This window comes from Vombatus ursinus, unplaced genomic scaffold (assembly GCF_900497805.2).
Source record: "Vombatus ursinus unplaced genomic scaffold, bare-nosed wombat genome assembly UNPS02015255.1, whole genome shotgun sequence".
NCBI lineage: Eukaryota > Metazoa > Chordata > Mammalia > Diprotodontia > Vombatidae > Vombatus > Vombatus ursinus.
The window spans coordinates 33,404,277-33,430,736 of NW_020955033.1; the positions used below are offsets into that span (position 1 = coordinate 33,404,277).

General features: G+C 40.0%; 1 protein-coding gene across 1 annotated transcript in view; it reads right to left on the reverse strand.

Annotated features, from left to right (window-relative positions):
- LOC114031838 (lethal(3)malignant brain tumor-like protein 4) overlaps nucleotides 1–18,595 on the reverse strand; it is a 504,773-nt gene extending 486,178 nt beyond the window's left edge. Inside the window, exon 1 of the mRNA XM_027846992.1 lies at nucleotides 18,538–18,595. The gene's annotated coding sequence lies outside the window, so the exon portion shown is untranslated. The remainder of the gene's footprint in view (nucleotides 1–18,537) is intronic.
- Nucleotides 18,596–26,460: the final 7,865 nt, after the last annotated feature.

Sequence of the window (26,460 nt, forward strand, 5' to 3'; positions counted from 1 at the left end):
TGGAACCAGCTTAAACATAGATTGATTATTAAATTTTCAGCATGAGCATTCACACCTCCGAAATCATGAGAAGATATATGACAAACTAAAGAATGGCACTGACATTTAAGAATTGTGTCTCAAGTTAAACTCTGCATGATTATAAGGATTAAGTTTGGCCCTAAGGAAGAGATAACAAACTTCACCTCACTCCCTTCTATGCAAAAGAAAGGGCCTATTGCCACTTAACCTGTCTGCCTCAGTTTCCTCATCTATAAAACGAGGATAATAGCAGCACCTATATCCCAGGGTTATGAGAATAAAATGAGATCATATTTATAAAGTGCTCTGCAAACCTTAAAGCTTTATATAAATGCTAATTACTGTTACTATTATTATCTCTATGAGTGTGAAACATTGCTTATACCGTCAATCTCAGTTTTGCTAAACTTCTTTCTTCCTAGTTATACAGGAAAATTCAATAGGCAAAGGAAGGTGAAATGCATACATTTGGGAAAAGTGATATAAAACTTAATTGTTTTTAAAAGAGGGAGAGGAGAATAGTGTCTAAAAAAAGATCAGAACAAACTGAAATTGAAGCTAGGAATGAGAAGGAACTGAAAAGAGCTCCTCAGGTATATTTGAAACAAAATGAGGACCAAGAATAGAATAATAATAACTAGTATTTACATAGCACTTTGCTTTACAAGTACTATCTCACTTAATTCTCATAGCAAACCTAGGAGGTTGGTGCTATTATCCTCATTTTTTATGAGATGAGGAAACTGAGGCTGGAGGAAGTTAAGCGACTTGCCCAGGGTAACACAGCTAAAAGTAATAAAAGTCTCTGAAGATAGACTGGAACTCCAATCTTCCTGATTCCAGACCCAGCATCAGTATACACCTTCATTGACTATTTCTGCATAGACAGAATAATGTTAAAGAATATAAGAGATGAAATACTTAACTCTTATCTCTCCTCATTTGTAGAAAATGAGGATATGTGGAAAATGACTGATAAAAAGCAGCACAAAAAATACATTTAGAAGAAATTAAAGACCACGAAAGCAAAGAGATAGTAAGCAAGCCCCTTTACGTTACAAATGAGTTCTTTAAATGAGGAGTTTAGGTTCCCTGAGTCTGATGAACAATATTTCAGACTACCAAAAGAACTTAGAGATATAACCCATGAACCTGAAGGTAATCTTTAAGGAAGTATGAGGAAGAAGAAAGGTGCTTGGAGACTAGAAACAAGTACATGTTCTGACTTTCTGGGAAAATATAATATTCTTGAAACATTAACCAATTCAACAAACACTTGTCTAGAACCTACTTTCAAAACATGGTGATAGCTGCTACACATGACATAAAATAAGATACAATCCCTGATCTTAAAGCATTTATTATCGAGAAGTTACACACCACAAACATAACAATGCAGACTAGAACACAAGTGGTTGAAAAAGTACAAAAGATTCTGAGTACTATGCAAGGTCTAGGAAAAGGAATGTCCCTTCATCTAAATCCCCAAAACCACCACCAACACCACCTCAGGAAGGAGGCAGGGTATTGTAAGTCCCAAAAAGTAAAGAGCACACATAGAATTCTAGCTTGAGAGGTAGAAGGGACCTCAAAGAGCAACTGGTCCAACCACCTCATTTTAACACCCAGGCCCAAAGAGCTTGAGTGATTTGCCCAAATTCTCAAAGGCAGTAATCATCAGAAAGCAAGATATAAACCTAGGTCCTTGGATTCTGGAATCAGTAATCAGTCCTCTTTCCTGTGTTCCACAATTCCTCCTACCAAAGATTTGGGGCAATTAACCAGGCAAGAAAGAAGGAGAGGATGATACACCTGGGAGCTCAAAATCGAGATGCAATCCTACCTGAAGTTCAAAGCAGGTGTTCACAAACACACCAGAAGGTGTGTCCAGAAGGGCAATGAATCAGAGACTGAGTCTAAGAACAAATATCTGGTCCAAAGCTCAATGGAACCAAATTTCAGTCTGAAACAAAATCAGAAAAACACCAATGGAAGGGAAAAAGCGTGAGCCACTAACTAGTAACTGAAAATTTACATATGAAGAAAGACACTATCTGCATCCAGAGAAAGAAGTGATAAACAGAAGTATGTATAGAATAAATTTACATATATATATATATACACACACACATATGTATATACGTGTGTCTAATGGTGGCCATCTGGGGAGGGGGAAGGTATTTACATGATAATTTTTTTTGTATATTTAAAAGGAATAGCAAGTTGTGCATAGTAGATTTGCGGTTTCATGTGCAATCATTTTTATCATACTATCTTAGGGAAATGTTTGTTTTATTCCATAAATTTAAAATTAAAATAATAATTTCCCAGGCATTCTTTTATGGTAATAACATGATAACTACGCCCCCTTCTTTGCTCAATTCCTACTTCACAACTAACAAGAAGATAAGAGAAGGCTTTGTGGAAGAGGTATCATGTGGTCTGGGTCCTGAGGAAGGTAAATTTTCAACAGGCATAGATGAGGAGAGGAGGCATTTCAGGCACGAGATAACACAAAAGCTCTGACAGGTGGGCAAGGAAGGAGTGATACATTTTGGCTGAAGCACAGACTACACGCAGGGTTGTATTAAGTAAAGCTAGCAAGTCAGGAGGTACCACCATCAGAACACAGGATACAAAGCTGGAAGGGGACTTCCAGACCATCTGCCTACTTTTCTCAAGACTCAGTTCAATCCTGTCAGACTCTTCATGACCCCACTGGGGGTTTTCCTGCCAAAGATACTGGAGTAGTTTGCCATTTCCTTCTCCAGCTCATTTAACCGATGAGGAAACTGAGGCAACCAGGGTTAAGTGACTTGCCAGGGGTCACACACCTACTAAGTGTCTGAGGTAACATTTGAACTCAGGAAGATAAGTCTTCCTGATTCCAGGCCCACCACGCTATCCACTTTGCCACCTAGCTGCCCAGTTCTTTCATTATATAATTCAGGAAATTGAACCATGGGATGTTGTGGCTTGCACCAAGGTCAAAAAGGTACTACACAGGCCATCTATCTGTAACAGGTACCTCCATTTCCTCTCCTCTCACTTTCTTCTTAACCCCTTACAATCTGGCTTCTGACTTTATCATTCCACCATAACTGCTCTCTCCTAAATTACTAAGGATCTCCTAATTGTCAAATCCAATGGCCTTTCCTCAATCCTCATTCTCCTCGACCTCTATAGCCTTTGACAATGTGGATCACTCTCCTTAATACTGTTCTCTCTAACTTTTCAGGACATTCTCCTCTAACCTTAGCTTGTCCCATTGGGTTCTGTCCCAGGCTTTCTTCTCTCTCCCTCTATACTATTTCACTTGGTGATCTCATCAGCTTCCATGGATTTAATTATCATCACTACCATTCTGAAATCAACACTTCCTGCCCCAACCTCTCTGCTGACGTTCAATCTCACATCTCCAACTGCCTTTGGTTCATCTCAGAATGGAGAGACACAGACATCTTAAATTCAACATGTCCAAAACTGACCTCAGCCTTCCCTCTAATTCCTCCATCCCCGCCACCACTATCTTCCCTATTATTGTAGAGGGCAGCACCATCCTCTCAGTTCCTCAGACTCACAGCCTAGGTTTCATCCTGGACTCCTCACTATCTCTCATCCCACCCCATACCCAAGATGTTGCCAAAGCTGTCCATCTCACCTTTGCAACATCTCTCAAATACACCCCCAGGTCTTTGTCCTCAAGGAACTTACACTCTAATGAGTGACATAACATACAAGCAAATATATACTAAGCAAATTACACACAGGATAATTATGCCCTAATTGAGAGGAAAAGTAATAGAATTAAATGGGGTTGAGGAAAGTTTCTTGATGCATCTTAAATTTAACAATTTATTGTAAATTTGTGGGGGTTTTCCTGCATTGAAATTTCGATGATGCAATCTTGCATCATGTAACTGTATAGTATTGTGTTGTAAACAAGTCATTACATGCACATATTCCTGCCACAACATGCTAGACTCCTTGCACAATGGACAACATGCTCACCTGCCAACACTTGCTTGTTAAGACCTGTCAGAGGACTTGACCACTGACTGGTTATAACTTGCATTTTGTGTGTTTATTTGGAAAATAATGTAATCACGACAACTTTAACTGTTATACAACAGATGAAACATGTACAAATGATTTTTCAAAAATTTCTTTTCTTTTATTTTTATTCAACACCCCTTAATTGCACCCAAGGCTACTATCATCCCCATCAATCTTTCCGGCACCCCCAGGGGATAATATTGCCCATTTTGGGAACCTGTGCACTAGAGTGATTTCCCCAAAGCACAGATATGATTATGTCACACACTCCCTACTCAATAAATTCCAGTAGCTCCCTATTGCCTCCAGGATCAAATATAAAATGTTCTGTTTGGTATTCCAAACCCTTCATATCTACCACATCCTCCCCACCTTTCCAGTCTTCCTACGCCTTACTCCCTGACACATACTCTTCAATTCAGTGACAATGGACCTCTGACCATTCCGAGAACAGGACACTCTCTCTCAACTCCAGTACTCTGGCTGTCTCCCACACCTGGAACACTCTCCTTCCTCAGCTCTGCCTACTGACCTCCCCCGCCTCCTTTAAGTCTCAACTAAAATTCCATCTTTTACAGGAAGACTTCCCTAACCCCTCTTAATTCTAATGCACTACCTCTATTATTTCTTAATTACCCTGTATATAGCTTGCTTTGTATACACTTGTTTGCACGTTGTGTCCCCTTACCCCTCAGATTGTAAACTCCTTTAGGGCAGAGACTATCCTTGGCCTCTTTTTGTATCCTCAGGTTTTAGCACAGTGCCTAGCACACAGTAGGTACCTAATAAATGTTACTGACTGATGGATAGTAGAGCCAAGATTTGAACACAGGCCCCCTAGCTCCAAATCCTGTTATGCCAGAGCCTCATATTCTAAGTTAAGAGTTAAACAATAACATTTTGAGCAGCAGTGTATCATGATCAGCTGTCTATAAGGAAGATTAATCTAGGAGCTATATAGAGAACACAACAAGACAGAGAATAGAAGTGGGAAAAAGTTAGGGACTTTTGGAATCATACAATCAATAAATATTTACTAAGTACCTACTATCTCAACATTTTTGAACTGCTGGAATCATACAATCAATCAGTACCTACCATTGTGGCAACAGTTATGAACTGTTGGAATTACACAATCAACAATTATTTATTAAGCACTTACGGTGCACAAGAAGGTAGTATTAAGAGTATGTCCTGGAGTAAGGACACTGAGAACCAAAAGGTGAGAGATGGGAAGAGAGATTTTGTGGGTAGAATCAATAGAAATCAGCAACTGATTAGACATTAGAGATGAGAGGAAGAAGAATCAAAAACAATAAAAGATTTCAAACGTAGGAGGATGGTTGTGTCAATGACAGAAATAATGAAGTCATAAGTGGGATCTGGAGGTAATACATTTAATGTAGTTTGAGAGGGTTGAGTTTGAGAGGTCAGAAGACTAAGGTGAAAAAATCCAGCTAACAGCTGAAACCATGAGTCTGACACAAGAGTGTCGTAGAGAAGAGAAAACATAATTGATATTAATCTACATAGAAATAATGGCTGAAGCCATGAGGATAACTAAAAACTCTCAAGGGCAGGAACTTAGAGAAAGAACAGAACAAGGTAATGGACAGAATCGAGGAAGGTAAACCCACAAAGGAGAAAGAAAACTAGATTTCCAGGGAATAAGGAGAGAGTAGAAGGAAAGGAAGCTGAGTTCTACACTATTTTTCCAATAATTCTGACGATGAAAGGAAAAGAAAAGTGGGAGTTTGAGGGGGCAGAAAGCTTGTTTGCATCCAGAGAGAAGAATGACTAGAGACACCCAAGCAAAAGTGGAGAAAAGGAGATTGTATATATATGAGAGGGAAAGGGAGATCATTAATGGATCAAGGCCAATCAAGGTGAAGGGATTAGCCTGGGAAATAAAGAGGGATATATTAACCTCCACCAAAAAGGCAAGAAATTCTCAGAATCCCTGGCTTCAGTCCAAGTACAACCTCTTCCGAAAGGACTTTCCTGCCCCTCCTCCCCCAGTTGCCAGTGTCTTCACTTTTTTTTTTAATTTATGAAATAAGCATTTTCATAACATTATAGAATAAAAAGATGATTGAACAAGAAACTGCAAATCTATTATATATAACTTCTTATTCCTTTTAAATATATAATAAAATTGTCATGTAACTTTCTTTTTTTCTTCCCCTCCCTCTTCCACTCCTGCCCTAGATGTGGCTACCATTAGACACAAATATGTGTATATATATGTAAAATCCTTCTATACATACTTCTATTTAGCAGTTCTTTCCCAAGATGCAGATAGAATCTCCCTTCATAGATGCTTTGTAGTTAATTTGAGCATTTATAATAGTCTTAGTCGTTTAAAGATGTTTTTAAAACAATATCGCTATTACTGTATACAATGTTCTCTTGATTCTACTTTATTATTCATTATTTCATGCAAATCTGTTTATGTTTTTCTACAATCAACAAGCTCATTATTTCTTATAGCACAATAGTATTCCATCACAATCATATACCACAACTTGCTTAGCCATTCCCCAAGTGGTGGGCATCCCCACAATTTCCAGTTACTTGCCACTACAAAGAGAGGTGCTATAAATATTTTAGAACATAGAGGTTCTTTTCCTTTTTCCCTAATCATCTTTGGAAACAGATCTAGTAGTGGTACTGCTGGGTCAAAGGGTTCAGATTGCTCTCCAAAATGGTTGGATCAGTTCAGAGTTCTACCAACAGTGAATCAGTGTCCCAATTTTTCCACATCCCCTCCAACATTTGTCACTTTCCCCTTCAATCATTTTAGTCAATAGGAAATTGACTAATATCAAGATTGCTTTAATTTGCATTTCTCTAATCCAAGGGTGGGGAACCTGCCTGGAGGCCACATGTGGCCTTCTAGGTCCTAGAGTGAGGCCTTTTGACTGAGTCCAAGTTTTGCCGAACAAATCCTTTTATTATGGGGATTTGTTCTGTAAAGTTTGGATTTATTCAAAGGATGCATTTGAGGACCTTGGAGGGCCAACATGTGGCCTTGAGGCAGTTTCCCCACCCCTACTCTAATCCATAATGATTAAGAGCACTTTCACTATATCTTACATTGTGTTTTTCAGTAGTATCAGGCTCTTTGGCAAAGATACTAGAGTAGTTTGCCATTTCCTTCTCCAGTTTGCCATTTCCTGCTCCAGGAAACTGTGGCAAACAGGGTTGAGTAACTTGCCCAAGGTCACACAGCTAATTAGTGTCTGAGGCCAGATTTGAAGTCAGGAAGATAAATCCTGACTCCAGGTCTCATGGTCTATCCGCTGCACCACCTAGTTGCCCATATCTTACATATACTGATTTATATACATGTTGTCTATTTTATATTATGTTGTGTTATGTTATGTTATGTTATGTTGTGTTGTGTTGTGTTATCCAGAAGACAGGAACTAGTTTTGCTTTTTCTAAGGCTCTTTAGCAAAGGTCACATAGTAGGAAAGCTGATGCCTTTAAAAACTGAAACATTCAAACAAGATATCACCCCCAGAGCTAAGTAGGGATTAACTAAAAATCTGGAATTTTCCATATAGTTGAAAATTCTGGCTTCTAAATAGCTTGCAAAGTCTGGTAAAACAAAGGATTGGAATTAAGGTGTCTCTGAAAATTGTCCCTCATTTGCTTAATGACCTTGGACAAATGATTTGACCAATCTGTGCCTTTAAATTCCTATGTGTGCAAACAGAATAACAAAGTACATCATTTATAAACCTGACAGACGTGTTCAGAACAATTTTCCAGTAGGGTCACAAAGCCCATCCAGGCCTCACTCATCCAACCTCCACTAGCCCCTTAAACATAATAATAGCCAGGCACAATACAAATATTAACTCATTTGATCCTCATACCAATCTTAAAGGTAGGTGCTGTTATTATCCCCATTTTATAGCTAAGGAAACAGACAAAAAAAAGTTAAGTGACTTGCCCAGGATAATGTCTTGCAGTCAAACTTGAACTCAGACCCAGCATTCTATCCACAGACACTCAGTTTCCTGAACAAAAAGTTTTTCAAGCAGTTTCCAAGTTAGGAGAGTTGTCCCACAAGAGACAACCCCTAAAGTATATGGTTACTGCGACAGTAAAAAGCAGAGGGATTGCCTCAAGGTAAAATTTTACCTGGGGAACTGGAATTTAAAATTATGACACTTCTCAGAAAGTGGGGTGGAGGGTGGGAACCTCACTAGAAACACAGGTAGGAAGAATTTCCTTCTTCTGTGGATTAGGCAAACAAGTTACTTGACTTGCCCCAGGGTCACAGAGCTAGTAAATATCTGAGGCCTAATTTGAACTCAGGTCTTCCTGATGCCTGGGCAGCTAGGAGGTGAAGTGGATGGAGTGTTGGGCCTGGACTCAGGAAGATTCATCTTTCTGAGTCCAAATCTGGCCTCTGACACTTCATTAGCTGTGTGATCCTGGGCAAGTCACTTAACCCTGTTTGCCTTTGTTTCTTCTTCTGTAAAAAGACCCGGAGAAGAAAATGACAAACCACCTCTGCCAAGAAAACCCCAAATGGGGTCTCAGAAAGTTGGATACAACAGAAAAATGACTTAACAACAAACTTCCTGACTCCAGGCCCAGGGCCTTAGCCACAGAGCTTCCTCTCATCACTTTCACCTACATCCATTATTTGATTATCTTTATGCAAATAGACACTGCAGAAGGGATTAAGTCTGTCAGCCCCTTCCCCAACCCTATTACAAAGAAGAAACTAGGACAAAACATTTTAAATATATTATCTCATTTGATCTGGAAAACCACCAGGTGAAATTAGTACTTCAGAGAAAAGAGGGGTTGAACCAGTGTTTTTCTTCACAATGGGAATTCCCAGGTAAGGAAACTCCCTCTACCAAAACAGTGAGGGAGTCACCTACAGCATGGACAGGTTGGGTGACCCACTCAGTCATTTATGTGACTGAGGTATGTATGTGACATGTATGTGTCAGAATGGAGATTTAACCCACATTTTTAAGCTAAGAAACCAGTTCTCTCCCCACTATTCTACACTACTCCAATTGTAAGTGCACCTTAGGATTTCGTTGTTGTTCATCCTTCATTCTCAAAGATGACCAATGACATCACAATGACATGACATGATGTCTATAGCACTGCCGGAGGAGGAAAGGCGATAAGATCAAACCTAACAAATAAATAAAAGCATTGCCAAGAGAACGTCTTCCCAAAGGGATATCTTAGCTTACTTCTCTTAATACAATAAAATCACATGTACTAAAAATCTGGTATTTTACAACTTATCTGTCCCATTATCATGGTGATAGATTTGTGATTGGCTAATAATAATAATGGAGGCAGCCTGGTGGCTCAGTGGATAGATTGATAAACCTGGAGTCCTGAGTTCAATCTGGCCTCAGACTTGTACCAGCAATGTGACTCTGGACAAGTCATTTAATCTAATCCACTGCAGAAATGACAAACCACTCCAGCATCTTTGACAAGGAAATCCCATGGACAGTATGGTTCAGGAAGTCACAAAGAATCAGACACAAGTGAACAACAACAGTAATAATAATTATTATACTATGTAGTACCTACTACATGCCAGCCCCCACACTGAGCATTTTAAAAATATTATCTTATTTGATCATCACAACTGCCCTGGGAGTGTTATTATATATGCCATTTTACAGCTGAAGAAACTGAGGCAAACAGGGTTAAGTGATTCATCCAAGGTCACACAGGAAATTTGAACTCAGGCCTTCCTAACTGCAGGCCTGGGGCACTATCCACTAGTCTTGGCAGGGGGTACCTATCAAACATAATTATCATACTCAAATAGACATGGGGGCCACTAAGTTTTACATAAGGATCCCTTCAGGCTGTGTATTGACTTAGAAACCACATATTAAAAGTAGCTATTTTTTTATTTATTTGTATCTATTATTTTGAATATTTCCCCAATTACATTCAAATCTGGTTCTCACTGCACCTGGTAGAACTGTTCGGTGCATGGGGCTAGCCTGGTGTATGACACTTCTGATATAAGGTATTTTCTGATAAGAACTGAAAAACCAACTTTTTCAACAACAGAAAATTTCTCATCACCAAGAAGCCTCTCAATATGGAAAACTTCACCTTCTTTCACAAACTCACTCTGCGGCCTTGAATGAGTTATGTTAACATTTCTGGGCTCCCATTTTCCTCTTCAGTAAAATGAAAAGGGAGTGGGAACTGTATCAAGGTAAACAATGTCTAAAGTCCCTTTTAGCTCTAACATTCTATGATTCTAAACATGGAGTAAAAAAGAAATTAAAATTCCATACCATCATGTTGTTTCCTTTGGAAGAAAATATCAAGAGAAATAAAAATGCAAATATGATAATGTATGTAAAGAGTTTTGGTATACAAATGTTAGCTCTCATCATTTAAGGGTCTCAGTCCCATAGACAAGGCCAATGTCAGAGCCAAAGTTTCCTTTGAACTAAAAAGCCTCTTGAAACATAAAGAAATAATCCAACTGCAGGAAAACACCAAGCAAACATTTTCCACTAAACCATGCATTATATGGGGAGACCAATGGATAACTACACCTGCCAGGCTCCCTTTATTTTTCTTCACTGGCCACAGCAAAGAGCATTGTTTATTTTGGACGCTGAAGATTGGAATTCTTAAAAGATTTCAGTGACATTCTCCTGGTCCTCACTCTGGGTACAAAAAACAAACAAGACAAAAAAACCTCATCTCTCAAGACTACCAGTGGCTGATTGCAAGATAATGAATGGGCAGAGTCCCTCACCCAAAGACAGCACCAGCTGGAAGCAGACACACTTCCTTCAGTTTACACAGGATCCACAAGAGAAATGCCAGTTAACAGTTGCTGTTCTACATGGTTTACAGAATCCCGCAACCTTGCTTACTGAAGTCTTTAGCAACCAGTAAGTCTGCTCTCCAACTTTGACAATTAGCAGAAATCGCAGAAACTCCTGTGCCTCTGTTTAGTTCTGAGAACCTGGCCTGAAATTCCTAGTAACAGCCTTCCACAAAAGGGAAACCAATCTTGTCTACTAGCCATAGTTTCAAACTTCCAGGCCTAACTGAAAGCTATGTCTTAAACTGCTGTCCAGAAAACATTCACAACGTATTTTCTGGGAATTAAAAGTATAGCCAACTAATAGCTCTAAGGGGCAAAAGCTTTGTTCTCAATCATCTCCATAGAGCAGGTGTATAAAATAAGAATTCTGAAACACAGTACCACTAACAATTCAAGGCTAACATGTGCAAAGACCTGGGAATTTAAGCATAATAAGAGTCAAGGGGTGTATAGCTACGGTTTTAAATCTGCCAAACATGTTACCTACATTATTTTAATTAATGTTCACCCTAAACCTAGAAAGTGGGTTAATCCCATTTCACAGGTGAGGATGTATACTCATAAAGGGTGCCTGCCTTGCTCCCCTTTCTACAGATGAAGAAACTGAGACTCATCTGAAAAGGAGGCAGTCACAGCTAATAATGGAATCTGAACACACGTCTTCTTGACTGGAGTCCAACAGTCTGGCCATTGTGCCATGTAGCTGTCTAAATTACATAGGACCCTTTCTAGATCTTTCTAGGCTCTAATCTAGCATAGATTATAGATCTGCTACGATGTTGTCTAAGGTTTCCTTTAGTTCTAAGAGTATAAAATATCCTATGAACTGGGTGAGTAGGCTGTGCTCCTATGTCTAAAAAGTAACTTCTGTAGACATGATAGAACAAGGTCTATTGGGTGTATTAACAATTTACACAAAAGCAAAACAAACCCTTCTTCAAACACATCTTAGAGTATTGTATCATAGAGGACCAAATCTGATTTTTTTAAAATATCCTTTTCCCCTCAATCTATAATTAACACCTAAACACTGCAGCCAGTTTCACACTTCTCTAATGAATACAGAACTCAGAATGGATCAAAGCTGTACTAAATTCAATAAATAAGTGCCTCATGCTATAGGCTGGGGGACCACGGCAAAATCAGTTCCTTGGGGATAGGTAAGAAGATAGAAGGGGAAAGATTAAAAGTAAAGAATCACTACCTATATACGTTTTTTTAAAATTGTTTTAAACAATCAAGAATGATAGCCTTTTAGGATAGTTGTTTTTTAAGAGTCTGTTGTACTTGCATTTAGAAAATTATGAACATGCATAAATTCTTATATTTGCCAGATGATCCCACAAATGACACCAGTCTTGAAGTCCATTTGAAACTTCTAATATTCACTAAACCCACATGGAAAAGGTACAAATTCTGTGTTAAAGCCGGTTGCTACGTTTCAATGTATATGCTGTTTCTGGTCATATGCCCGAATGCAGATAGACTGTACTATTTGCACATATATTGTTTCAAATGACCATTCAAACAATTGGAGCCATTAAGTCTAACAAAAACTAAAAACAATAGTCCTGCCTTAAAACAAACCAATTCTCTCCAAAGGTGATCTTTTTCCCAGGGCTTAACTCTCTCCAGTAATAACAACAATAATGGTGAGAATAGCTTTAAGGTTTATAAATCACTTTAGGAATTATTATCTCATTTTACCCTCACAACAATCCTGCGAGGTGGATGCCATTAACCCTGTTTTGCAGATGAAGAAACTGAGGCAAAAGTTAAGCATTCACACATCTAGTCAGCTTCTAAGGCCAGAATTAAACTCAAATCTCCCCATCTCCAGGTCCAGTGCTCTAACCACACAGCTCTATCTCAGTAGCAGGCAAGCTCCTTAAGACAAGGAACTGGTAAGTAGACCTCCTTAAAAATGCTGTACTGAATTCTAGTCAAACCTCAAGGCCTTTGATCAGCGCTGCCTTTGACACTGCTTAAAACTAGCTCCTTAATAAACTCATCTCCCTGGATTTAACACTGTATTACCTTATTCAGCTTCCTTTCAAACTACTCCACAGTCTCCTCTGGTAGGGTTCTTTTCTTCCTGCTTCCTAATTGTGGCTGTTCTCAGTAGCTCAGCCCCTTTCCTTCAACAAAATTTACGAAGTGCCTTCTAACTGCAAAGCCTTGCTGCAATGCATACAAGGATGAAGAAAAAATTAGTGACCCCCCCAACTCACCTCCCACCACTACCTTCAAGGAGTTTATAGAGGTAATAAAGGGTAAAACAAGATGGGAGGGGGGTAATACAAAAAGAGTTTAAAGGAGTAAAGTTTACTTCCAATTTGTTGGGGAGGGGGTTATAAAAGGCTAAACTAGAAAGATGGCATTTAAAATTCACCTTAAAAAGTGGTAGAATTTCATTCCAGGTACAAGAAACAGTATAAACAAAAGTAAATAAAAAACTCTGGGCTCAGGCCCTTAGGGCCACCTTTTCAGCTCACTTTTATAAGTAGTTTTCATTAGAATATCAACTCCTTGAGGGCAGGGTCTAGCTTTCTTTCACTAGTATTTGTAATTCTCAGTGCTCAGCACACAGCCTGGCACATAAGGAAGACTAGGTGTGAATGACTGACTTTATATATATCAACTCATTTAACCCTCATTACAACCCTGCTGAGATGAGTACTCACAGGTGTTAACCCCATTTTACAGATGGACAAACTGTGGCTCAAGGAGTTTGAAGAGATCTGGTTTGCCATAGCTAGTCATTTTTAACATTCTATAGGGAGCAGATTATGAACGATCCTGAGATACATCCTGGTGAATTGAAAAGAACCAAGGATTTTGAATTAAAGGACTTCCTTTGAATCCTGGCTCAGTCGAGTATAAGCTATATAAATTTGGGAAAGTCTTTTAACCTTCCTGGACTTCAATTTCCACATCTACAAAACAAAGGAGAGGACAGGACTAGATTACTCCAGAACTAGGTTCCAACTCTAAGTCTATTATCTTATTTTAACAAACTGGACTTTATCCAATAAGCAACATCGTGGCTTATGGATTCTGAGCAGGACACACAAACAATCAGAGTTGTGCTTCAGGAAAATTAATCTGGCAAAGGCATGTGTGGGAGAGTTTAGAGCAGAAGGACTGGAGACACGGCAACCAGTTAGGAGTCCACAGCAATACCTTGTTCCGAGTTAGAGCCTAAACAGTGGCTGCAGGAATGGAAAGGAGGGGGCAGATGCCTGAGATACTGCAGACGGAATCCAATCAAAAGGGCTGGGTGACTAAGTGAATGTGGGTGGAAGGGAGATGTCAGAAACAACTCCAAGGTCTCCAGCCTGAGTGACTGAGAGGAGAATGGTGTATTGCACCCCTCAGGGAAAATTGGAAAATCAGGACAAAGAAGCTGCTGGAGAGAGAAGCAGGTGGGGGACAAGAGATAATGAATTCAGTTTTGGACAAGTTTGAGTTTTACATGCCTTCAACTGCAGCTGTCCAGTAGGTAGTTTGAAATAGGGATTAGAAGCCCAAGGAGACAGTCTGCAGCTAGAATTATGTAAAATGCAAGGTAATGGCACATATAAGACCTACAAGAAAGAAAGTAAAAAGGGACAGGATCTGAGCTTTGAGGAACACCCACCTCTATTTAACCACCTAGAGGTGGAGGAAAAGAAAAAATACAGCAAAAGCTGTGAATTTAGATGGTAGGAAGGAAGCAAATAATTTCAGAATCCAGTACCCACTGAGGTCCTTTCTCAAGCTGAACTGCCAAGCATTTAAACCCAACTGCAGAGAGCGCAATTCTGGCTGGCCACGCTGTTGGAATGCAAACATACGTTTGCCTAAAATACTAATTTCTGGACAACTCACACAAGGCAAGCTATACGGAAGAAGAAATACAAGGACATTCTTGAGGTCTCTCCGAAGAATTTTAATATCGATTGTAAGACATGGGAGACACTGGCATGGATGGAGTGGTAGCATCAAAGAAGGCACTGAGTTCTATGAGCAAAGCAGAATTGCAGTAGCTCAAAAGAAACGTGAAATGTGAAAATTTAGAGACATCTCCCTCCCAGGTGTTCATATGGACTATGTGCGCCCAACCTGTGACAGAGCTTTCCAAGCTCTTATCAGTCTGATCAGCCACAGTCAAACACACTGTACATGGATTCCAACATAGTAATGTCATTCTGGTCCTCTTCAGCTATGAAGGACAGCAGCCAACCAACCGATTTCAGAATCCCAAAAGTCAAAGCAGTAACACAGCGAATCGTACTGAAATACTACATACAACCATGACACCAGAAATTGGAACTCACTAATTGTCACTGCTTAACTAGCATTCTCAAGTTCTTACTGCTTCCAACTCTAGCCAAATCAATCAAAAGCCTAATATACAAACATCCTCAATATAAACACATAGTAACCAAAACCCATCAGAATACCCCCAAGCCCATTATGACATCCCCCAAGATCAAAAGCCAAAGTACAACCAAGCTCATCCTCCCCACCTCAGTTTTTCTACTCCAATCCTACCTCCTCCACCAGGTTTCCAGCTTTCTTTGCTAAGCTTTGTTCCTATGAAAATGTACTGTAGCCAAATCCTATTTGCACAGGAAAAAAAAAAAAAACTACCTTAGAGAGAGTATGTCTCTGTCCAAAACAGTTAATGCTTTCTGTCTGTCCAAACACTCATGTACCTCACAAATCCCACTCCTATCAGAAATCCTCCTGCTTTAAGAATACTATGAATATGAATCTGTGAGGCATATGGTACCCAAACAGATAGAAAGTATGTTGTTGCTCAGTCATTTCCATCTCTCTGTGACTTCATTTGGGGTTTTCTTGGCAAAAATACTGAACGGTTTACCATTTCTTTTTCCAGCTCATTTTATAGATGAGAAAACTAAGGCAAATGGGGTTAGGTGACTTACTCAAGGTCACACAGCTAGTGTCTGAGGTCACATTTGAACTCAGATCTTCCTTGACTCCAGGCACAGCACTCTATTCACTGCAGCACTTAGCAGCATAGTATGGTGGAAAGAGAATTTGATCTGGAGTCAGAAGACCCAAGTTTAAATCCTCAGATACTTATTACCTACATGGCCTTAGTCAGGTTGAAAACTCTGGGCCTGTTTCCTCATCTAAAAAAAGAGGAAAGCTCTCTATGATCCTATCAACCCACTTCTAAATAGGAAGACTTGTATGAATTAATACAGAGTGAAAGAAGTAAAACCAGGAAAACAACATACAAGGCAACAACCATGTAAATGGAAACAACCACCACAAAAAACCTAAATGTTATGTAATAACCAAGCTTGATCCTAAAGGCCAAGATAAACCTCTCCCTCCCTTCTTTGCAGGTGAGGGGCTGTGGTGTTGGAATACTGCATATGCTGTCAAACATGATTAATGCTTTGGTTGGTTTTGCTGAAGTGCTTTTCTCCCTCTTTTTCATTTAATTAACTCTGATGAGGGCTCTTGCTCCATGGGTGAGGGAGAGAGATATTCCACAAGGAAGACAATGTAAAAACAAGAGATTGTAAGAAAAAAAAATTTAATTCATTTTGGAAGAAAAGTCGCTAAACAGATTCAAGGAAATCATATGATTAATCAAAAACAAGCCCTGTCAGCTTCAATTCGAATTTTATGCTGGGAATTTACAGTGTATTTCTTATAAAGCAGGAAGCATATGGAAAAGAACACAGGCCCAGAACTCTGGAAACCTGAATTCTAATCTCAGTTCTAGAACTTAACTAACTTTGAGACACAGGGCAAGTCACAACTCTCCCAGCCTCAGTTTCCTTATCTGTAAAATTAGATTAGACTTTTGGTGAGTTAGAACAACAAGCTGGGTTGGAAACGAACCTCTACAAACTGAGCTTCTGCAAAGTTTCTGACCATTTTCTATGTTAAAAGGAATTCGAAGATACGATCAACGAACAAGTCCTAAAAACAAGGACAGTACCTCCGCATTTAAATTATGGGAGGCTCAGGGTAGGTCAACACCAAACCGTTGATTACTGACAGAATGACCAGACACTGACTTCATCAAAGCCTTGATTATTGACTGAATGACTACCATCTAGTCAATTTTTTTTTTAATAAAAGGGTTTGTTCTGTAAAATTTGGAGTCAGTCAAAAAGCCGCACTTAAGGACCTACAAGACCACAGGGGCCTTAACGCTGTAGGTTCCCCACCCGTAGAACAGACAATAACTTCCTCAAACCTTTGATTATCGACTGAATGACCACCAAAGTCATTTCACCAAAGTTTTGATTCCTGACTGACTTCACCAAATCTTCAACTATTGACTGAATAACCAGACATTGATTTCAGCAAACCCTTGATTATCGACTGAGTGACCAGACACTGATTTCAGCAAACACTTGATTGCTGAATGACCAAACGTTGATTTCACCAAAGCCTTTACTGTTGACTGAATGACCAGACACTGATTTCACCAAAGCCTTGGTTATTGACTGAATGACCACACACTGATTTCACCAAAGCCTTGATTATTGAATGAGTGACCAGCCGCTGATTTCATCAAACACTTGACACATACCATCTTAAGAATAACAAGTGCTTTTCTTCTGGGGAGGAGGAATGGGGAGAGTAGGGGAATTTTTTTCTTTGCCATGTTTTATCAGATGAAAGGTCAACTTAGTCATAAAGAAATGGGTGAGATGATCCCAAAGGCAAAAAGAGAAGGTCAAGCGACTCGGTAAGGGAGTTTTTCACACACAGTAGACACTACAAGCACTGGTTGGGGCACAACCTCCCTCTTCCAGAGCCGGACTTCACTTATCTCATCCCAGCCAACCACGCAAGGAGCCCGGGGTGATGGAGGAGATGACGAGCGTCCCCGTCAAACAGGGTTTTCCCCCAAAGGAAACAGAAAGTGAAAAACGACTACGGAACATCTGTCCTCCGAGTCCCTCCCGCAGGCTCCACCACCGAGGGGCCAAGCTGAAGTTCGGAGAGGAAGAGGAGGGCGAGATGGGGCAGGGTCGGAGGGTCCTCGCGGGAAGTGAACGACCCCGGCCCGGCCCGAGCACAGGAGGAGCAGCAGAGACCCGGGAGGATAGGAGGGTGCTCCCGGGCCCCTCCCCCCGGACAGGGTCGGCCCCCTCGTTCTCCGCGGCAGGACGTCGGGGCTGTGCGGACTGCCCCGCGAGCGATCGCGGCGCGGAATGCCTTCCCCATCCCCGGCCCCCCAAAGTTGCCCCGCGCGCCGCGCTCGCGGGCAGGCAGCCGCGAATGCGGCTGCCGTCGCCCCGTCCAAAGTGCAAGCAAAGTGGGGACAGCCCCCGGCGTGCGTGCGGGGCGGCCACCGCACCACGTCCCGCGTCCTCCGAAAGAGAGAGAAAAAGGAAGGGGATGGAATCAAATTAATTACCCCCGCCGCCACCCCCCCCAGCCCTCCGGGCACGCCGAACCACACGCCACGCACGCACCTCGCGCGGCACTCGCCTTCCTCCTCCTCCTCTTTCTCCCCGACCTCCCCGGGTGCCCCCCACCTCCCGGCGCCCCGGCTCTCGCACACGCGCCCTCGGGACCATCCCACATGGCTCTCGAGCGAGCGCCCTCCTTACCCCCCGCAGCGTCGGGCTCGGTGACAGGCCGGGCGGGGCCACGACCCGAGGAGCGGCTGGGACTGCGCGAGCCAATGCAGCCGAGCCAGAGTCCAGGGGTGGGGAAGGGGCGGAGGGGGAGGGGAGGGTGGGGAGCCGCCCCCTCGCCCGCTCCTGGCGCGCATGCTCCCGCCTCCCTCTGCGGGAGGCCGAGAGAGAGCTTGCACCTGACTTCCCTTCTCGCTTTCCCTTCTCCCTCGGGCAGCTCGCGGCTTTCCTGCCGCGCTTGGGCTCTCTACCGGGCAGGTGGGGTGGAAGGGGGCCCCTTCCCCAGCCCGGGTGCCCTGCGCTCTCTGCCCGCTTGGGCTCCAACTCCGCTCGGATGCGCGCACCCCCGGAGTGCGGTCCGGCGGCCCCGGCCGCTGACCTCCAGTCCTGCCTTGGAGCCCTGGGGGTCCGCGCCGCTGCCCCCCCCCCGCCCCCGCCCCCGGCCCTTCATCCCCCATCGCAAGGAGAGTGGAGGATGGAGGGAGGACAAAGCACGGGGGACTTCCCAGAGTGTTAGAGGAGTGGGTGCCCTGGGGTGAAGCAGGTGAAAGCGTCAAGTACAAGCCTTTCCTTTTTTCTTTCTTCTTTTTTTTATTAGAGACTTGTAGGAAGAGGGGAAGGAGACAGTAGGAAGGAATATGTAGAAAGGGAAGATGATCAGTAAGCCAAGGCTTAAAAGATATGGAGGGAATAGGATAATTAATAATAATAATAATAAATAACATATATGTAACGCTTACAATGTGCCGGACGCTGTGCTGTGCACTTTCAAATTATTATCTCATTTGATCCTCACAACAACCTTGGGAGCTATTATTCCCATTTTATAGTTGAGGAAATTGAGGCAGACAGAGGTTAAGTTGGTAATAGCACTTTCTACGTACCAGGCACTGTGAGAGGTGCTTTACGATTATTATCCTATTTGATCCTCAGAACATCTGTGGGAGGCAGATGTTATTATTATTCCCATTTTACAGATGAGGAAACTGAAACAGAGAAGTGACTTGTCCAGGGTCATACAGATAAGAAGTATGATGTGGGCAAGGAGTGAGTCTCAGAAGAAATAGGAGGGAATAAGGTAATACTAGCTAATATTTATAAGTGCTTTACAATTATTATCTCCTCTGATTCTCACAATAACCCTGGGAGGCATGTGCTATTATTATTCCCATTTTACAGATGAGGAAGCTGAGGCAGCTAGGAAGTGACTGAGGCTAGATTTGAACGCACATCTTCCTGATTCCAGGACCAGGGTATCTTTTCCACTGCTGGAAAGGATCAAGGAAGTAGGTCCGATGGTTCTCAATCCAATGCTCCATTATACTCCACTGACTTCATGTTTACATAAAACAGTAAATTTCAAAAATGACCTCTTTCTTCTTGCTCTATCCTATGGGATATTGTTTTCCCCTTAATGAACATCAGTGGTCTGTGGAAGATGGGGCAGAAGGGAAAGGACGGGAAGAAGAAGGATTCATGAAAGACCTGTAAAGTGTTTTGTTTTGTTTTTTAAATCAGCTTATTTTTTTTCCTAGAGAGATGTGGAATATTCCAATCACCCAGTTTTAAATTAGGAACAATGTATTTAAGGTCCTCCAGCATGTTGAGTGGACCCTCTTGGTAAACAGCAGGGAACACATGTGGACAAGAATAGTAACAGGGATGGATGAATTATAATCTTTTGGTGGGGTACATCCATGTCATTGACATAACAGATCCATTTAAATACAGATAGGTCCCAATTATTGTGTTTGAACAATTTGAGATTTTAATTAGTGTGGGTTATAAAATGATGAATGGTCACATTTAATTCAAGCTAAAATTCAGTTCACCTGCAAACTACTTGAGAGTTCTAACAGTGGAGGGTGGATGTAATTTGCTGCTAGGTTCCATATTATCAGTGAATGTTCATTTATTTAAAAAATTCTTAACAAAATAGACAAAAGGAAGAATACTTTGGATGGAAACACTACCAGTGCAAAAACGAGAAGAGGTGTGTTATTATACTAGAGCAAAAATTTAATAAAATTGTAACTGCATGAAAGTGGTCATGGTAACTCTAAAATAGGAGATGTCAGAATGACTAGATCTATGGTATGTGATACGATAAAACAAAATAAAAGAAAAAGGCGAAGTTGCATCAGCTCTTTATGGTTTGCCAATAACTACAGGGAATAGAAATGTCACAACGATAGAAGTGGAGTGTGTTTTGTAGCAGTATGGATTGAAGATTGCTATCCAAAAAGCTTTCCTCTTAGCAGAGCAGCTATTCAGACAAACTTCAGGTTTATTTAAGGCACTGGGGAAAAATGGAAATGAAATAGCTAGTGATGAAACTTTTGTTGCAAGTATATGTTGATTCAATAGCTTTAAAAATCAGTTCAATTGCATTATATTAAAATATCTGAAAGGTGACCAGTGCAGATAAGGACACAAAAGCTAAATATCTTTATGTTTTGAAGGAAATAATCAAAGAAGGTGGATACATTGATCAACAGAATTTTTAATGTGAGCGAAACATGCTTATTCTGGGAAAAGATGCCTTCCAGAATTTTTCTAAGAAGGAAAAAACTCAATCTGGATTTAGTATCTAAGATCGCCTAACTCTTTTTATTGGGGAAGGTGGCTTAGTGGATGAGAGCCTAGCCTGGAGTCAGGAAAATCTAAATTCAAATCCAGCCTCAGGATTACTAGCTGTGTGACCCTAGGCAAGTTACTTAACTCTGCCTCAGTTTCCTCTTCTGTAAAATGAGTTGGAGAAGGAAATGACAAACCACTCCAGTATCTTTGCCAAGAAAAGCCCATGGAGAGTGGAACACGACTGAACAACAGCACATCAGAAAGAGATTTTAAATTAAAACCTGTGCTTGTTTATCAGTCCCCAAATCCTCAAACTCTGAGAGGCTACAACCATCTATTGCTTCTAGTTCTTTGTTGGTCAAATAAGGAAGCAAGGGTAATTAAAGCTGTTTTCAAAGACTGATTTTCAAGTTATTTTAGCCAGACTATTAAAAAAATATTGCAGGAGCAGCTAGGTGGTGCAGTGGATAGAGCTCTGGCCTTGGATTCAGGAGGACCTGAGTTCAAATCCAGCCTCAGACACTTGACACTTACTAGCTGTGTGACCTTGGGCAAGTCACTTAACCCCAATTGCCTAAAAAAAAAAAATTGCAAGGACCAATGATATCACATTTAAAGCACTGCTGATTTTAAATAATGCTCCAGGTCCTCCAACTACACTTGGTGAAAATGTGAGCATGCAAATCTACCAATAAGTATGAAGATTTAAAGAAAGAGAAGACAGTTCAGTCTATGCTTCTAAAATATTTTAAAAGACAACAGTGACATTTTTATCGTTTTGACAGTATAGGCTTCTTTTTAGGTGTGATATTCAGTAACTTTTTAAAATCTTGCTTTCTTTAATCACTCCTTTTCCTTGTAACAAGTTTGAATCAGAAGTTTCTTTTTTATCCTTTCCTATTCTATTACATTAGTAAACAGATTAAAAACTTCTTTAAAAAATTTTTTTTTCATTGCATCTATCCTTTGACTGGAACCGATTACCATACTTACATAATTATATGTTATTTGAATGGTTAAATTCAAATAATCTGACCATAGGATTCATTATTTGCTCAAATCAGAACCTAGTTGTGTACATAAAACTACTCAAATTAATATAAAGAATCTTCAAACGGCATGTAAATTTTATGCCCAGTTAAAGGAGAGATACAGTAGACATTAGGGGAAAGGTTAAAAAAGCGAAGAAAAGAAAGTCAGACACACCAGTAGGAAAAGATAGATGCATACATGCTCAGAAACACTTTGTTTTTATATAAATTTTTATTGATACATTTTGTTTTTACATCACCTTTATTTTCCAAAATATCCTCCCTACTCCCCACCCCCATACCCTTAACAAAGAATTAAAAAGGGAAAGAAACAATAAAGCAAAACTAACCAACATGTCAACCAAGTCCTTTTATCCTTGACTCTTCATAACCAATCTATTGCCATTTCTATATTCATATTTCTAGTTGCTACTTTTCCATGCATATAGCTGTAAGTCTACCTTAGGCCTAGACATCTAAAATAACCTTCTAACTAGTCTTCCTGCCTTAAGTCTCTCTTGACTCCTGTCCATCCTCCCCTCAGGTGCCAAGATGATTTTTCTAAAGGTAGCTCTAACCATGTTATATTTTTCCTATTCAATAAGTTTCAATGGCTCACTGTCACCGCCGAAGTCAGTGTCAAAAACTCCTTAGTTTGACATATAAAACTTTTTATAACCTGCCCCCTTCTCTACCCTTCCAGCCTTCTTACCCCATATTTCTCTTCACACACTCTACCAAGAGTGATGTTTCTCGTACTCTATCTCCCATATCAGTGTCTTGGCACCAGCTCTCTCCCATTCTTGAAATGATTTTCTTTCTCCCAGCTGCCCTACCTCCTCCTCTTAATTTGCCTGGCTTCCTTCAAGTTTTAGCTCAAATTCTACCTTCTACAGGAAGCCTTTCCCACCCACTCGCCTTCTTTCCAGTGCCTCCCTCTCTCAGATTACTGCCATCTAATATACTTTATATATAGTTATCCCTTCTACATTGTGGTTTCGATATATTGTGGGTCAGCACAAGAAATTAAATGGAAATTTTAGGGGAGTTTTGCAGAAGTTAAAAATGACACTCGAAGGCCAGCAGACAACAGAAAAAGTTTAGAAACTCAGAAATGCATAAAATGTATGTATAGTATAATGTCAACCCAAATTTTACAGTAGGGTACTGTAAATATGCCATAAAAGAAAAAAAAATTCAGATTTCTTCTCTGGTATGAAGAGGGAGCCAAAAAATCATGCCCTCTAAGCCCCATGATGTAGAAGGAATAACTATATCTTGTAGGTACCTAAATATTTGCATGTCATCTACCCCATTAGAATATATGCTCCTTGATGGAAAGGACCGTTTGAGTTTTTTGTTTGTTTGTTTTTATTTTTGTCTTTCTTCCTATCCCAGGCACTTAGCACAGTGCCTGGCACGTAGCAACTAATTAAGGAATGCTCTTTGACTGACAGATTGGTATTTCATGTTCCACATTCATAAGTCTCCTACCCTCAGAAATAGAATTTCAGAGCAATACAACCCACCCTATGGACTTTTAGGATACTGCTACTGACGGTTTGTTTTGGCAACAGTATCACATCTTGATGCTTGCTCCATGAAACAATGATATTTAGTTGGGGACTATATTCAATCTATAACGGACTATGGAGTTAGGCCATTCTTGACATACACATAGATTTGTTGGTTGCAAAAATTAAAAAAGGACAAGCAATTCAGTTCCTAAAGTACTGTGAATGGTTTTTCCTAGAGTGCTATTTTATCTCCAATGATACAGATGTTCTTTTGTCTTGAATCCAGAATTGCTGCCAGCAATGAAAAGGTTAAAAAAAAAAAAGGTTAAGAATGCAACTAGTCCTACTGTGACATGTAGTGTAGATACTTTTAAGGCCTCATTGTAAAGGTATAAAATAATTATGGACTTAAAACACCTTGTTTTTTCTGTTTTCTTTGGAAATGTCATAATTTTGAGACATTTCTTGAGTAAATTGGGATTAAGCCTATATGGGAACTGAAAGGCCTTGTTTTCATGGGCTCAATTTAAATGAGAAAAAGGATAGGCTAGACAGAGGAGATGGGAACAGAACTTTTCCCCAGGATTACTTTGTTCTGATTTTTTGTGTGAATACTGCCGACAACTACATATGATCCTATTAGGAAAACATAGTAGCTGCTTTTAAGTTACATTCTAATTCAAATTATGCAGAAATATAGGCAAGAATGCATTGGTACAGTTTTTGCAGAATTTTAAGAGAATAGTAGGAATAAATCTTTTTTATTGGAACAGCTGTATATTAGAATAAAATGACCAGATTATTGAACTATTATAAAATTTTCACTGATCTATGAGTAATTGAGAGAATGACATAAAATGTTGTTATTATTTCATTTTTTTAATAATTCAGGTGAATCATATGAACTCGGGTAATGCTGACCAATTAAATAATAGTAATTTACTTTTGTCATAGAAATTCTCAGGTTATGGGAAGAGCTATATGAATTGATGCAGAGTGAAATGAGCAGGGCTAGATCATTCTCCATAGTAACAGCAGTATTGTAGCAATGATCAACTGTGAAAGACTTAGCTACTCTGATCCACATAGTAATTCAAGACAGTTCTGAAGGACTCATGATGAAAAATGCTACCCACTTCCAGAGAGAGAACTGATGAACTCTGAGTAAAAATCAAAGTAAAATTTTTCACTTTATTTTTCTTGCTGCCTTTTTCTTTTTGCAACATGGCTAATATGGAAATGATTTCACATGTATAATTGGTATCATATTGCTTGCCTTCTTGATGTGTCAGGGAGGGACTGGAGGATGGCAGAATTTGGAATTAACAATTTTTAAAAAATGAATACTTAAAAATAAATAATAGATTTGAAAAAAATTAATTCCCAGGTTATATACTCAGTGTCTAGAAAAATCACCTTCTAAATATCACCAAAACATAATCAATTCCCAGTTTTATTAGTAGGTCTGAAATCATCCTGGTTGCCAAGAGTATCGGTGTCTTCCCTTTTGATATAAGCTAAATTTAAACATTTAAATCCTCTACTAAACTTGCATATTATTCATAAGTAGACTTTTAAGTTTTTCTGAAATTGCTATGTCAATAAATTCCATTACTTTATGCCATAAATCAGTAGCATATATATTAATATGTTATTATGTCTTTATCACAGTACATCTCATAGCACTTATTGTCCAAAATATTCTTAGGTTCATTACCAAATATATAAAGTACTATATTTGTTTGTTTATATGGCCCAGGACAGCCATCTTTCTTTCCTCTTTTGACTCTGCTTCTGATTCTCTGGACTTCACCACTGTAGAATTTCCCTCAGTGCCTGTGCCCACCTCATCCTGGAATATCCCTCTGCCTCAGCAACCTTCTTCTCCCACTGGTTAGTTCCTACAAAAGCCTTTATTTTGAGGCTAGGCCTACCACAACCATTCTTCCTTCCCCTCCTAACTCTACTTTTGACTCTCAAGACTTAACCGTCATTTCCCTTCTCCCTACTTTCAGGCTCCCTTTTATGTGTTCTTTCTGCATTAAAATGTAAGGTCCTTCTGTCTTTCTGTATTTGTATTCCTAGGCCTTAATAAATACTTGTTAACTTGTCGATAGTACACAACCTCAGTGCAAGGGATATGCATATTAACATTAGCATAAGAATGTCCACATTAATCTCCATTTTGTGATCTTTTCCCACTGTCTTTAGTTTGTATACAACACACATATGTTGCTATTATTACTGTCTTCCATGCCTATTGTTATTTTTGTTCTCCTTTCTCCATTGTACAATACTTAAGGTCTTCCCGTGTTTCTCTGGATCAATGAAGAGAGAATGAATCCTTCTACTTAAAAGAATGTAAGCTATTTGATGGCAAGGACTGTCTTTTTGCTTATATTTAGATCACCAACACTTAGCACAATGCCTGGCACATGGTAATTGCTTAATAAATTCTGGTTAACTTATTAACTTATATCTTAAGGATGATTGCTGGATAGGACCAGCTAAGTGACTCAGTGGATAGAGCTCTGGCCTTGGAGTCAGGAGGACCTGAGTTCAAATCCAGCCTCAGACACTTGACACTTATTAGCTGTGTGATCCTGGGTAAGTCATTTAACCTTGATTGCCTCACCAAAAAGCAAAAATAAAAAAAGGATAATTACTGATATATAATCTTAGCAGGATTGTTATTTTTTGGATTAAAACAGCAGCCAAGATTTTTTATTTGTTGCAATACTTCTTCAGAAATTGTCATCGTGATTTCT